This window comes from Typopeltis vanoorti, chromosome 1 (genome assembly GCF_054136105.1).
Source record: "Typopeltis vanoorti isolate ZY-2024b chromosome 1, IOZ_Tvanoo_1.0, whole genome shotgun sequence".
Lineage (NCBI taxonomy): Eukaryota > Metazoa > Arthropoda > Arachnida > Uropygi > Thelyphonidae > Typopeltis > Typopeltis vanoorti.
In genome coordinates this window covers 185,550,989-185,567,181 of record NC_143549.1, presented here as the reverse complement: position 1 = coordinate 185,567,181, position 16,193 = coordinate 185,550,989, and the positions used below count along the sequence as shown (strand labels likewise).

The following is a 16,193-nucleotide window of genomic DNA, read 5'->3' as shown; positions in this document are numbered from 1 at the left end:
TATTTTTATCTCTCGGCTTCCATTCATTTAATAATTAATACACGTATTATATATATATTCGTGATTCTATTTATATTTGAAACTATTTGTAAAGCTGTTATGTTTTAGTAGCAGTTACAAGTTTAATCTCCACATGATGATCATATTCTAGCATTTTTCTTCTTTCACTATTAAGCCTTTGCTTGTAGTTTCATAAAGTTAAAAACTCCATGTACTATATCATATATAACCCTTTCTGAAGTTTGTAAATCTCAATCATATCATCCCTCTTTCTCCTGTTTGCTAGTGGCTGCAGTCTACAAATTGTCAGTTCGTCTTCATTATCTGCATTCTGCAATCCTTATATCATTTTTAACACTTTCATTTGTACTTACCTATACACAATAGTCCAAGTGAGGTCTTATCAAGGCCTTGTAAAAAGCAAAATCTTTATCTTTACAAGTGAAGGTTTGTTTCAGCATTCCAATTATCCTCTGAGTTATTTGCAGTCTTTTCTATATGGTCCTTTAACTTCAACTTCCTATCAACTGAAATTTCAAGATTCCTAGCCTGATCAGTTTCTTCTAGAATAATTCCACCAATATAACATGACACTGGATATATCATCAGGTTGTTAACACGAAAATGCTTAACTTTACATTTACTAACATTGAACTGATAGCCATTTTCACATCTCCATAATTCCAACTTATTGAAATGTATATATACATAGCTATGTCTTCTGTCAAATTCTACCCAATGCCATTAATGTATAGATTGAATAATAACAATGGACCAAGAACTGATCCTTTTGATATACCACTGGTTACCTTAAAATCTTGCAGACTCACATCCACCATTTACCACTTTTTGATATTTGTCAGTCATACATTCTCTTATCCTTGGTAATATTTTATAATCCAATCCCATATTCTCCAATTCATGCAAGAATCTTCCATGCAGTATTTTGTCAAAAGCCTTAGCAAAGTCCAAAAGTATCGTGGTTACCATTGAGTTAGATAAGGGGAATGTGACCATTCCCCTTATCTAACTCAATGGTAAACTTATTATACAGGGGGCCCATAAGTCACTAAAGGGTTTAAAAATGTGAATAACTTTTTTGATAATAATTTTTTCATTTTATTTTTAAAGGTATTCTAAGGAACATATGGGAAATTAATCATGGAACAGTTCACAACCCAACAACGAACCAAAATCATGCAGTTTTATTTTGAAAATCAGCATTCAATTATTCTAATGCAAAGAGTATATTGCAGCCATTTTAATGTCAGAAATGCTCCCTTGGAAACAATGATTCCTTGCTTGATTGATCCTTTCCAGTAAGAGGGCTCTATAAGTGACTTGCAACAGTACAGGAGACCCCATTCAGCCAGGACAGAGGAAAAACATTCAATGTTTTCCTCTTTCTTTCAAGATGACAATAGTAATCTCCCTAGTGACTGACTGTCACTAGGGAGTGATATTGGACTATGATTGAAAATTTTGTATTCTCTGTGTTAGAGGATAAACCCAAGATATGGTTTCATCAAGATGAAGTCACTGCCCACACCGTTAGAGCTACAGTGGAACTACTAAGGCACATTTTTGGCAGGCAAATAATTTTGTAAAGGTCTGCAATGAATTGGCAATCACATTTCCCAGATATGAACAACCCCAGACATTCCAGCAGCTGAAGAACATTCATCCAGAAATGTGTTGCAGCCAGAAACATTAATAACTGTCATGGAAAATGCTGTAGAAAGGGCCTATATTTTGAATCTGAAAGTGGAAGCCATTTACATGATGTGGTTTTTCATAGCTTATAAAAAAATCTCTAGGTTCTATATTTAATTATAACACAAAAAAAGTTATTAAATGTGTCAACCCCTGTAGAATGTGAGTAAGTTACTCAAACATGACCTTCCTATTGTAAACCTATGCTGTTTGTTGGAGTATAGATTTTCTGACAATCCATTTCTGTTTGTAAGCACTAACCAACTTTTCCAAAATCTTCATCACCACTCCAGAGATACTGATAGGTCAATAGTTGGATACACCAGTTTTTGCACAACGCTTGTGCATGGGATTATCATCCATTCTTTCCACTTCTGTGGAATCTTTCCTGTTCAAGACTAATTAATGGTCATTGGAATAGTCAGATGCAGTTAAACACTTTTTTAGCATCTCTGCTGATATCCCATCAGTCAGTCCCTGTTGCTGAATTCTTATTCACTTTGTGCAATAGCTCTAGTACCTCCTTCTCATACACCTTTCTTCATCTGGTAAAGAGATAGCAGTGAGCCCAGTGTTGCATACACTCAGTTAATAGCTTGAAGCAAAATGGGCACTCATTAGTTGAACAATTTCTTCTGCATCTGTCACCTGCTTTCAGTAGAGGTATTGTTGAATACTCTTTCTTTTACTTGCAGTATAAAGGTAGAATTCTTCTGCATTATCTTTAGCTTTCAGAGCTAATTTCTTTTCACACTCAGACTTAGCTTTCCATACAACAATTGTAACTCTTCTGGCCTGCTTCTTACAATTTGAATAACTGACATCCTTATGCATGTGGTATTCCTTTCGCATTATCTTTTTCTTACAAATCTCTTGCTTAATAAGATTACACACCCATTTCACTCCTACCCTATTTATTCTTCTAACTCTAGGACACATTCTGATATTGCATCATATAAGTATTTTCTAAATGATTCCCATGTACTGTTCATATCTTTCCCATTTAAATGAGTACCATGGTACAGAAACCAACATGCTCCTCTCAGTCATAATTTCATCCTGAAACCTGTTATACTTAATCAGATCTAACACTCTTTGGCCTTGAGTTCCTTCTGCCACATACTTCAAGAAGTTGCCTTGCAACAGTTTAACAAATTCAATTTCGTTCTTCTTGTGAGATTTCACTGTTACTGAAATCAGTGTTCTGATAAATAAAATTCCCCATTATGATTGCTTGTTTTGCACCCATCATCTTTATTTGATAATGTATTTCTCTGCAACTGGCAACTGATCCACTAGGTCTGTTACAACACCCTACTATGTATTTGATTTTGTTGGATTTCAACTCACACCAGATGGCTTCAAACTCACTACTACATGGAAAACTATTACGAGTATTGCAGTCATAGGTCTCAACTGGATTCACATCATCCAGTATCATTAGCAGGAGCCCCTTCCCTCCTTCTCCTATCCTGTCTATCCTTAAAAAAATACTCTATCCTTTGCACTTGATACTAGATAGTATATCTGTCTCTGATAGCTGGGTGTCACTGATACCTACGTTTTTGGGTCTTAAAGCATTCAAAGCAATGAACTCTAACTCTTTGTTTCTATACGGGATAGACATCTCCTGAATTCTAGAAAAGATTCAGTCTTTAGGCATTGGCATGTAGGAGTTAGTTAACCATTGGATTTGATGAGGATTGTACTAATTTAATTCCATTAAAGTTTTGATAGTGAGAAACTCTTGTTGTAAGGCTGAGGGAGAAGAGGAAACATTATGCACTCTATTAATTAATGATTTGACAACACTAACTTTTTTGGGAGATATGATGAGCAGACTTGATATATACATATATGTATCTGTCAGTAAAGGTAGAGGTTCTGTAAACACTGTTTGAGAGAATATCAGAAGCTGTGTGAGTAAGATGTCCAAGAAGTGTAAACTACTAGAACTTTCTTTTTCCATGGTGAACTGAATACATGGATGAAAGCTGTTGATCCAATGTACAAGGTGGTAAGTTTGTTTTCAGAATGAGGCCAGACATCAAAAATGTCATCAACATAGCAAACCTAGAAAGAGGATTGAGAATGAATGGATGAAAACAAGGTAATTAGCCAAAAATGGAGACAGAGGGCTAACCATGGCTGTGCCATCAGTCGTTTATAGATCTCATTTTTCCAGGTGAAATATTCTGATTGTATAACAAATTCAGATATCATCACTACATCAGGATAAAAAAATCATCATATAGTAGACTGATAGCATCAGACGATGGATGGAATATTGGTAAACAATATCAGAATTAATTTAAATTGTCTGGTCCTTGTATTAAAATATCCTTGTTCCCCCCCCCCCCCCCAAAAAAAAGAGAATGTGTGGAACTATTAATGAATGACCTGGATTGTCCAGTAAGTGTGCTTAATAGATGGGGAAGAGACTGCAGTTGTGCATTTGGAAGAGTCAGTACAGTTCACAATAGGTCTTATTGAACAGCCTTCTTTGTGGATTTTTGGAAGACTTTAATGGCTACAGGTGCCAAATCTCTGAAGTTTAAAGGAAAGTTTTATCTTTTGATCCTTTGAGTAGTGTCTGAAGAAAACAAACATGTTCACTAGTGTTGTTTTTCAAGAACCCTGATTTTTAACAAGATTTTTTAACAGAAGTGGTATTACATGCGATACACTTCGGTTTAGAAACATTATTATTATAGAAAAATTTTCTTTAAAAAATTCATAAATTATCCAGAAATAATATCTATTCTATTATAGCTTTTCAGTGTAGCAGAAAGTAGTGTGATTCTTTAATTTTCTGGGTTGTTTAGATTGCCTTTCTTAATATTATTAATGCTTTCCTCCATTAGGATGGAATATTGGATGTAGTGAGAGCTGCATTCTTTTATATTTCATAATAATTTCTAAAGCTCCTTTATTCTATATTTAATAGCCTTTACTGCTATATCCAATCCAGGTGCTTTCTTATTCCTTTGAATTTTTAGTGCAATTTTAAGTCTTGTATTGTAAAATTGCTATACCTAAGGAAAGATGCTTTGGATTAGTTTTGGTGGATCACCTGTAGCAAAGTTCACTGGTGAATTCAACAGTTTTAGGTAGTTCTTACACACCTACAGCTCTTCATTTTTATCGTTAGCTTGCTGTTTTTACTTTCTTAGCTTTTTAAGTTTCCTTTCTTTTGGTGTATAAAGAATAGCATGAAGAACATTTTTTTCTGGTTTTATACCTATTCTGGTATAGTTAAGATTTCTGACATAATCTGAATATGTTGTTTCTTCTCATTTAGTTCATCTAGCTGATTATGTAAATTGTGCATCCTCTGATTCCCACATATTGCTGTTAAACATCATAATGTTACTTTATTAATTCTGTAGTAATTTTTTTTTTTTTTTTTACTAAATAATTTAAGGAAATTACAACGTCAACTAGGATATATATTAAAATAAATTTTAATATACTTCAATATTTCGGCAACGTCACGTTGCCATTTTCAAGAAACTTAAGAACAGGACGTGCATGTAGGCACAACAAACAGTAAATGAGGAAGAAACAGGAAGCTATTATTTCTCCTAAAGTCCTGATGGTGCCCCCTAGCGGGCAGTATTGGTATTCTTGAGCGATTGGGCTGAAGGTCTTCTGATGTAGGTTTCCCAAATTTGAAGTAGTCTCATGCAGCCATGGGAAACCTACATCAGAAGACCTTCAGCCCAATCAGAAAGACCTGGGTTCATTTCCCATTATTGACGTGAGGAACCTTTATCTGGTCTCTTTTGATGAAAGGTGAGTTAGCTGGTCTCATACAGAGGTAGGGGGTTTTTTTCACCCAGAAACTCGAATTTTTCGTCTCCCAGAACAGGCAAATCAGCCGTGATTCGCATTACAGTTGCAAAGTCTAGGAATACTTGGAAAGGGTGTGGGTGCTTAAGTGCTTTTTTGGAATAAATACTTTTTAAACTATTGTCACAAGATATCTCAATCAACTCTTCTTTATTGGACAATCGAAGCTTACATTTTTCCAAATCAAATGGAAAGGGGGGGGGGGTCTCGAATCCATTCTCGAGTTTCATCAGAGGGTGGAAAATACTGCCTTATAAGAGTTTTAAGAATGTTTAAGTGAATGATTATTTGTTGTCTGGTGTCTTCAAAGTCTGCAATCATTTGCTCATTTTCTTAAAGAAATGAATCCAATCACTGAAATTGGTCACAGCTGTTCTTTTTAATTCCGTTTTCCCAGAGATAATTTTTTTTTTTTTACCATGGCCTCTGTTTTCTTCTCAACATAGAACACATCATTGTTGTCTCCTTGCAATGATAAATTCCAAATATTCATTTTTTCAAAAATATCAGCTAAATATGCTAATCATAGAAGCCATAAGTATTGTAGTCTCAAAGAAAGTCGAAACTTGTGGTCCATGAAAAAATGGTGTACTTCATTGTGGAGTTCAAATAAATGGCAAAGAACATTTCCTCATGACAACTAATGTACTTCTGTGTGAAGCAGCAATCTCTTATACAGGCTACCCATTTCTTCACATATAATTGAAAAAAGTCAAGACTTCAATGGTCGGGTTTTGGTGAAATTAACCATTTGTACACTTTCATCCAGAACTCTTTTTAAATTATCGGGGAGAAATTTAGCTATCAGCACTTCACAGTGAAGACAATAATGAGTGACTTACATTCTGGTACAACTTGTTTTATATGACCTGCTAGTCCTGTGATATAACCACTCATTGCTTTTGCTCCATCAATACATACAGAAATACAATATTTCCATTCAAGGTTGTGTTTGGCAAAAAATGAATCATTCATATTAAAAATATCCTCACCCATAGTAGAAGTTTTGAGATTCTTACAAAATAAAATATCTTCAAATATTGCATCCTGGAATTTTCCATACACAAAAACAAGTAATTGAGCTAGCTCAGCTACATTCTGTTGACTCATCCACTTGTATGGCAAACCACAGGCTACATTAAATAGCTTGAATGAGTTGGTCCTTAATATTACAGGCCATATCTTTAATTCTCCTGGAAACTGTGTCATTTGACAAAGGAACGGTTTTGACAAGGTTTGCCTTTTTTTTGACCAAACATACAAGAAGCTATTTCTTCCACTGTTAGAAGAATGAGTGACTTGCCTATTGTGTGAGCCTTTCCTGCTTTGGCAATTTGAAGGCTTGCTTTGTAAGATGCTTTAAGTGCACTTTCATTTTCTTCTACATCAGAAAAATGCTTAATTACGGTTTTCCTACTACTCAAGTCTTCCAAAAGACGTTCAAAATAGCTTAAGGGCTTATTTTTTAAATGCTCGCGTTTTGTTTCAAAGTGTCGCTGTAAAAAGAGACAGTTTCGTAGAATTTTGTAACAGGACTTCAGAGCAAACAGCACACTGTGGATTTGGTTCTACTAAATTTCCTGTCCATGTAAAGCCAAATTGTAAATATAATTCATGATGTTTAAGTTTTGCTGAAAGTTGTTATTTGGTCCTTTTCATTAAAATTGAAACAAACTATTTGATTTTTAAGACCATGGATTAAATAAACATTTATACAAATCGTTTACTAGTTTCGCTAACTGTAACTGTCTAGCTTAGTCAAGACAAGCAAGGTTATGCTAGTATTAAATGCAAAAACAAAAGAATGAAATAACGGTTAAAAACAGTTTCAAGTTGAGTTGTCTGTGCTATTAGAAATATCATCAAACATGTTCCGGCAATTAAGGTCAATTCTGTTCAGTGTGTATCTGATATATTGGATCATCTCATCTCCAATATCAAACTTAGAATATATCGTAAACCTACAGATACGAGATGTTATCTCCATTATACATCCAATCATCACTATGCACAGAAACTGAGCATTATACATATGCTAAAAAACAGAGCCAAAAATATCATCACAGAGGAAAAAGACGTACGTGCTGAACTTTCCCTTATATCAAAAACGCTACTGCAAAATGGTTATCCTCAAAATATAATCAACAAAATTATCTATGAAAACAACCTACAGCAACAACCGCGGACGTCCCAGTACGTATCATCCATCATCATACCCTATGCTGGATCAGTCTCCACCAAAATAGCAAGAATTGTGAGACCTTTTAACATCAGAGTTGTTTTTAAACCTACCACAACTACAAGACAGTTATTAAGATCCACAAAGGATAGCGTCGCTTTCTAGAAATACGCAGATGTTTATAGCATACCATGTACGTGTGAACTTACCTACATAGGCCAAACCTCAAGAAGCTTAGAAATTCGAAAGAAGGAACATGTCGGAGATGTCAATCGTAATAGAACAGATACCTCAGGGTTAGCACACCGTTTTTCAACTTCAAACCATTCAGTAGATTGGGACAACAGTTCTATGCCATATATCGAAGAGGATTTTAGATGTAGAACCTTTAAAGAAGCTGCAGTAGTCCTATGAACAGGAAATAATCTCGCTAGAAATCAGGGAATAATATTAAAAGACGTGGAAAAATTTGTTACATTCATTAAGTTTAACGGAACTAAATTATGCGAAAAATTACATAACGCAACTTAATAACAATAACTAAGTCTTCACGCCTTATGCTTGTGATGTTACGTGGCGCTCCAACATGTCTGTTTTTAACTGTTACTTCATTCTTTTGTTTTTGCATTTAATACTAGCATAACCTTGCTAGACAGTTACAGCTAGCGAAAATAGTAGACGATTTGTATAAATGTTTATTAAATCCATGGTCTTAAAAATCAAATAGTTTGTTTCAATTTCGATATTTAAGTTTTTTAATTTTTTTTATCACTTGATTGTTTAACATTTAATGTTCTTTTAGTTACTGCTGAATCCACCTGAATCTCACATGGGATGATGACGTAGTCATAGATGTAGAAGCAGTTGGCTCCAGCTCCACATTACTTTTCTTCTTAAATTATCCATTTATCCATGTTTCAAAGCACTTTAGAAACACGTTCATTTAACTTCACAGTAAACTGAAGACTAAAAATAACTAAGCGCAGCAAGTGACATAAATCACAACAAATACATAGAATGGTAAGAAGGCACATTCACTCACTTAGAATGTATGTTTTGAGTGGGCGATCAGCTGTTCGGATAAGTTTGGATCTCAGGAGAAGGGAGAGAAGATTGTCAACTGTGTATAGACATGAACTACAGTGCCATTCTTCATCACTTAGTTTGCAGAAATTAATCATCATCATTTTTGCCATCTTAGCAACTTTGTTACTAGATTTAGTGATTTTGAGCTTTCACGGAGTATCCTCCCCCAAAAAATTTTACCACGTAACCCTAACGGATATGCGTACACCACATTGAGAGCCCACTATTCTAAACTATTGTAAATTTTACAGTTTTGTGCTCATCTGTTTTATTGAAAAAAATTATCTATTTCACCTTCTTGTGGTGCACCTTGTTGGGTATCTACCTGGATACTGAATGAACGAGGATGGGCTGGCAATTTGGGATTTAGCCGACCAAATTGTATTCCTATTGGTTAAACCAAAATACAAAATGATGGTACAACATGACAAAATTTCATGCCAGCTGGAGCGTCACCTGGTTTAAACAAGGCCCCCGTTCTTTTCGCCAGGGAACCAGGGCAAACAGCAAAAAGTCAGCTACTGGAACAAATCTAAAAACACACCCCAACTCAACATCACCAGAGTTAAAGATCGGTACTATCAACAAAAGAAGCCTGAATGGCAAAGAAATGCAGCTAGCAGAGGAATTAGATAATTACCAGATTGACATAATATGGGTGAGATCTTTCTGACCAATAAATACAAAATGTTATATTCAGGAAATGACAATCAAGGAAAAGAAGGAGTAGCCATAGTATTCAACTCAAAATACGTGGCTCATCTTCTTGAATGTCAGGCAGTGTCAAGTAGAGTGATTTGGGCAAATATCAGAATGGGGTACTGAACAATGAGACTTATTTGTGCCGATGGTCCCACAGAAGATTCTACTAAGGTAGAAGTGGAGGAATTTTTTGAGGCTCTAGAGAAAGCTACTGACACAATGAAAAAGGAAAAGTTGGTCCTTGTTGGGGATCTAAATAGCAGAGTAGGAAATGATTGTCAGACATACAAAAATATTTTGGGCAAATTTGGAGAAAAGAGCAAAGCTAATAATAATAGCAAATACCTGTTGGATTTCTGCTCAGGACATGGACTGGTTATTACTAACACCATGTTCCAACATAAAAATGTGCACAAATTTACATGGAGAGAAGAGGCAAGGAATAAGAAAGTCTCATTGACTATGTTATTGTTGATAGTGATGTTTTCTCCCTGATGCAGTACACCAGAGTGTACAGAGAATTTGAATTGGAAGCGATCACTATTTAGTCTTGAGCAGGATAAAATTGAATTTCATATTGAAAAGAATAACATGTAAGAAAGTTTTAAAGCAAATAAAAGTTGAGGCTCTCAGATGTGAACTGTAGACTAAAATACACAAAGATTATTGAAGAAAAAATGAAAGAGTTTGAGAACAGGAATCAAACCTTGGAGATTCAGTGGCAAGCCTTGAAGAAAACATTGATCGATTCAGCCAGAGAGGCATGTGGTAAGGTTGTCTGCAAGGATAGAAAAATTAGAACTCCATGGTGGACACAGGAAGTTAAAGAGACAGTGAAGGAAAAGAAGAAAGCATATCAAAAGTTCCTGGCAAATAAGTCATCTTGTGCTCTTAGAGAATACAGAGACAAATGTAAGAAACCTAAACAGTGTGTAAAACTAGCTAAACAAAAGTCATGGGAGGACTTTGGCAAGAACATAGAAAATAAATATCAAAAAAAGGTGACAAAATATTTTGTTGTTGTGGTTGTTGAAGAAGCTTAAGAATGGAGGAAAGAGTGCTGAGATCATAAAGGTGACATGAAAATGGGAGAAAAAGATATCCTTGAAGTATGGAGTAATTACTTCAAAAAATTGCTAAATGAAACAAGCAGTAATAGCACAGTGGTAAAAAAACACTCATCAGGCATACAGTCAGGAATACATATCCATACTTGAAGTAGAAAAAGCTATTAGAGGATTGAAATGTGGAAAGGCTGCAGGAGTAGATGATATTAGACCAGAAATGCTGAAGTATGGTGGTATAAAAGTCTTACAGTGGCTGCACTGCATAGTTCAGAAAGCCCCTGGACAGAGGAACGAATTCCCTATGATTGGAGTAGAGCTCTCATAGTACCCATATATTAAAAGGGAAATTAAACGGAATGTGAGAATTACAGAGGTATTTCCCTACTGAGTGTTCCTGGCAAAAATCTATGCAAGTATATTTGAGAAACGTTTGAATAGAATTGTGATAGAACAGCTTGATGAAGAACAAGCTGGATACAGGCCAAATTAGAGGCTGTCAGGATCAGAACTTCACTTTACGAGAAATAGTTGAGAGAGCATGGGAATATAACAAAGATCTGTATTTAAGTTTTGTTGATCTGGAAAAGGCATGTGACAAGGTGCCATGAGAGAAGCTATTCAATATGCTATAGTTATATTGTTTCAATGGGGCATTATATCAAGCAATGCTTAGTCTTTATTTGAGTTGTAAGTCAGCAGTTAGAATTGAAGGAAGTACAGGAAGATGGTTTAATGTTAAATCTGGTGTGAGAAAAGGATGTACATTATCCCCTCTGTTATTCATTATCTATATGGATCTCATTATGAAGGAAAGTGGTATTAAACATGATATCAGAATTGGATATGTTAATGTCAGCTCTTTGCTTTATGCGGACGATGTTATACTTCTAAATAAATCCACTACAAGTTTGCAAGATTCCCTGACTAAATTGAATAACTGTTGTGATAGATATGGTATGAAGGTCAGCATTAAAAAGGCAAAGAAAATGAAAATAGGTAGAATTGTTGAAATGTCAACTGTGTTGTGAACAACACAGTTGACGTTTGAACAACGGGGAACATGTGGAACAAGTAAAACATTTCAGCTACTTAGGTACTATTTTTATTGAAGATAGTAAATTAAATATGGAAATAGACAACAGAATCAACAAAGCTGGTATGGTAGGAAGTCAATTGAATAAATTTATATGGAATAAGAGAGAAATTAGTCAAAACACTAAATTAGCTGTATGCAGAACAATGTTCAACCAATTTTGAGTTATGGATCTGAGAGTTGGGTTAAAAGGAAAACACTTGACCAAAGACTAGAGACCGCAGATATGAGAGTCCTGAGAAAGATTAGACGCGTGAACTGATGGCATCAATGGCAGTATCATATTAAAAACGAGGATATTAGGAAAGAACTTGACATTGTCAGCATCCAGGAATGCGTTAGCAGAGCCTAATCTCAGGTGGTATGGTCACTTAAACAGAATGGGCGAGGAAAGATTAGCAAAACAAGTGTTCTCTGCCAGGTTGGTAGGAAAACGATCCAGAAGAAGACCAAGATATAGGTGGATTGATATAGTACAAAGTGCCTTAGACTATAGAAATATAAGAACTGATGGTGTCGGAGTCTTGACAAGTAACAGACTGATTTGGAGGAAAATTGTAGATAGGAAGTTAGTAATGATATAATTTTTTCATGTAGTACTATCATATTCTGATGATGATTTCTGGTTTATTTCCATTCAAATGGTTTTCTGGAGTCCATTTTCTACCAGGTTTCCACGGAAACCTGGTAGAAATTCTATTCAGAATCAATTTTCCACTTGTGTTCTTGAATGCAGACCGCATTAAGGTTTGCTGGCTCCTCGAGTACAAAGTTCATGAAATTTTTCACATTTCAGTGGAGTTATGAATGTTGTAAGTGGATACAGTGAGTACCTTTTTAATAGCTGATGTTTTAAGAGCTTACCTCTTCCACCTTTAGCTTCTGGGTTTCCTTGAAGGCTTTCACCAATAGTCTTAACAACTTCTTTTCCTAGAAGATTTTTCTGTTTTTTTCTTGTTCTTTCATAGCCAGTAAAAAAAATCTATGTATGAGATGATTAGCCTACTGGGAGTATACTCGGCATTTCTCTGGCAGGGGCATGGCTTGAGTCCTCTTCTACATGTGGATATTTAAGAACTTCCCTGATAAATTGGTTTGCTTAAATTTGCTGAAGGGATAACAAAATTCTAAGTTGCTAACTCAGTGAAGATAATTGCTATAACTAAAAGCATCTAAGAAAAATGTCTCAAATACCTAAATACAAAGCTTGGAAAGAACTCGATGGACTCCATAGTGTTAAGAACAAACAGCCATTGCACTCACCTTAATAAGATGTAGGACCTCTTTTTTGCTGATGACTGCAGCAGTCCTATGTGGCATACTCTCCACAATCATATGATAGCAGTCAGTGGGAATTTTGGACCATTCTTCCTGTAGACATGTAACAATATTCTGGACTGTTCTCAGGTAGATGTCCTTTGACCTTACCCGACACTCGCTTCATTCCACAGATGTTCAGTATGATTGAGATCAAGGCTCTGTGGTGGCCAGTCAGGTGTGGTGACATTCATGTCCAAAAACCATGCAGTTACAGCAGCATCCTTATTACATGGTGCATTGTCTTGCTGAAAGAGATGATTAGTTCTGTAGAAATGCCACAAAATAGGAAGCATTGCATTGTTCAGAATGTTCAGACACCTTGAAGTTCATGGCAACACAGAGGTCTGAGGCCAAACCAAGAAGAGCAATATTATACTATCACACCCCACCTCCAAATTTCATAATTGAGATTAGACACTCTAGGAAGAGACATTCACTGGGTATCTGCCACACCCACACTCATCCATCTGCTTGGTAGAAGGTTTAGCAAGATTCATCGCTCCATAACACAGTTTTGCATGTCCTACTCTGCACTCTCTTTGCAACTGAATATGACTCTGCATGTTGGGTGGGTAATATGGGAGCTTGCATATTGTAGCCCTGCAATGGAAAACCCATGTTGTGAGCCTTGGTTCTGAATGTTTTTGTGCAGATTCATGTTCCAGTTGATGCCAGGAACTCTGCATGTAATGTATTGGCCAACAAATGACAGTTCTTACATATTCTCCTTCGTAGCATCCTATGGTCACATTCAGTACGTGTGGCAGATTGTACACTGCAGGTAGCACTTGCAGTTGATTCTCTGCACTTCCATCTCAGGATGGTATCACTAATTGTTGACCTGGAACATTGCAATTTGTCAACAATTTACCAAATAGATATGCCTGCAACATGTCATCTTATCACATTGCCTCTTTCAAACTCCATCAGTTCCCTTCTGTCAGCCATTTCACCCCAACACGTTTGCATTGACTTGGGAGCATCATATTCCTCCAGTTTATACCAGCTACAATCGTGTGATTCTTGCATGGCACAATGCATATTGCCAATGGGAGGGGGTGTCCATTGAATTCTTTCCAAGCAGTGTATAAGCAAGAATTAAGGAGGAAATAAGTTACACACTTATCAGGATCATCCAAATATATGCTCCCACCTCATCCCACACTGATGAAGAGATAGAAGCATTTAATGACTCACTGCAGCACACTAGATAAAAAAAAGAAATAGCAATCAAAACTTTATTATAGTAAATGGCGATCTTAATGCCAAAGTAAGTCAATTTCATTCATCAAATAAACACAATAGGACCATACATATATGGTACAAGTGGCAACTCAGGAATTGCTCTTACAGAATTATCTATCAGTAACAAGCTTTATGTTATGAATACACTTTTTAAGAAAGCCCTCAAAAGAAAATGGACACAGAGAAGTCCAAATGGAGAAATAAAAAATGAAATAGATTATATACTGTGTAATAATAAAGAAATAATTCAAGATACCTCAGTTCTAAATCAAGTAAAAACAGGAAATCACCACAGACTGATCAGAGCCAAAATTAAAATAAACACCAAACTGGAAAGAATAAAACGGGTAAACAACAAAAAATCAAGGAGTTTTGACTTAAAACCTATCAAAAACAAGAAGGATTACAAAGAAAAACTCAATCAAAAACTAGACTTAGTAAATATATTTGAAGAATAAGACATAAATAAAATAAACAGAAACCTAACAGAAGTAATAATCTCAGCATCCAATGAATTCAAAAGAACAAAAAGACCATAAACTTTCAGAGGAAACCTTACAACTATTAAAAAAGAGACAAAATATGAAACAAGACAAAAACTTAATTTCTAAAATGGAATATGCAGAACTATGCAAAACAATAAGGAAAAAGATGAGAAATGAAATAAGATCTTATAACACTAAAAAAATAAAGAAACAATTGAAAACAATAAAAATATATAAATACTAAGAAAACAATTATCAGTTGGCAAAAGTCAAATAACTACAATAAAAGATAAGAATGGATCTACAATAAGGAACCAAGAACAAATCCTAAGCAGGCTAGAAGAATTTTATAAAGAACTCTATAGTGATCCTTCAATAGATAAATCAAATATTAATAACTCTTCTCCATCACATATGGAATTCATCCCTCCATTCACTTCGGATGAAATAAAACAAGCTTTAAAATAAATGAAAAATGGAAAATGTCCTGGTGAAGACCTAATTCACATAGAATTAATTAAATCAGGAGGAAACAATATAAATCACCATGTCACAAACTTACTAAATCTATGCCTAGAAGAGGGGAAGATACCAGAAAATCGGAAAAATGCTATTCTGATACTGTTATTAAAAAAGGGGACAAAGAAGTAGTAAAGAACTATAGACTAATAAGTATTCTCTCTAATCTGTATAAAATTCTCACAAAAGTAATAACAAACAGGTTAACACCTCTTCTTGACTCAGATAAACCAGTAGAACAAGCAGGATTAAGTAAAGGCTTTAACACGATCATATTCATGCAGTAAAACAAATAATAGAAAAAGCAGAAGCCCAATCGCTTCTCTGTTTAGCCTTCATTGATTATGAAAAAGCATTTGATTCCATCAAAACTAATGCAATAATCAAAGCATTCCAGTATCAGGGAGTTCCTGGAGAATATATTGACCTCCTCCAGGCAATATACCACGCTGCAACAATCCAACTTCACATGAGTAGTGATAAAATATCAATTGAAAAAGGTATCCGACAAGGAGACTCTCTATCACCCAAAATCTTCAAGAAATATTTAATAATATAAACTGGACGAACCTTGGTATAAAAATTAATAACAGAAACTTAACACACCTAAGATATGCAGATGATATCATAATTTTTGCAAACACTCCAGATGTCATTATATTAAGGTCTGCTTTCATGATATAGGTCTTCTACAGAAAAGTCAGTCTAAAGATAAACAGAGAAAAAACTAAAATCATGTTTAATCATTTTGTAACAAATGATTAAACAATAATAGAAAACAATTTCTTGGAAGGAGTCTTTTCATATACATACTTAGGTCATCTCTTTGATCTAAACTGTGGACTCCAAAAGGAAATAAATAGGAGAGTTCAACTTGCCTGGAGTGCATTCAGAAAATTGAAAAGCATTTTTCAAAACGATGTCCCACTCTG

The 16,193-nt window shown here is 35.1% G+C and overlaps 1 protein-coding gene across 1 annotated transcript in view; it reads left to right on the top strand.

The window, feature by feature from the left end:
* Pkn (serine/threonine-protein kinase N) overlaps positions 1 to 16,193 on the top strand; it is a 343,091-nt gene that overhangs the window by 65,394 nt on the left and 261,504 nt on the right. The gene's annotated exons all lie outside the window — the stretch shown is intronic.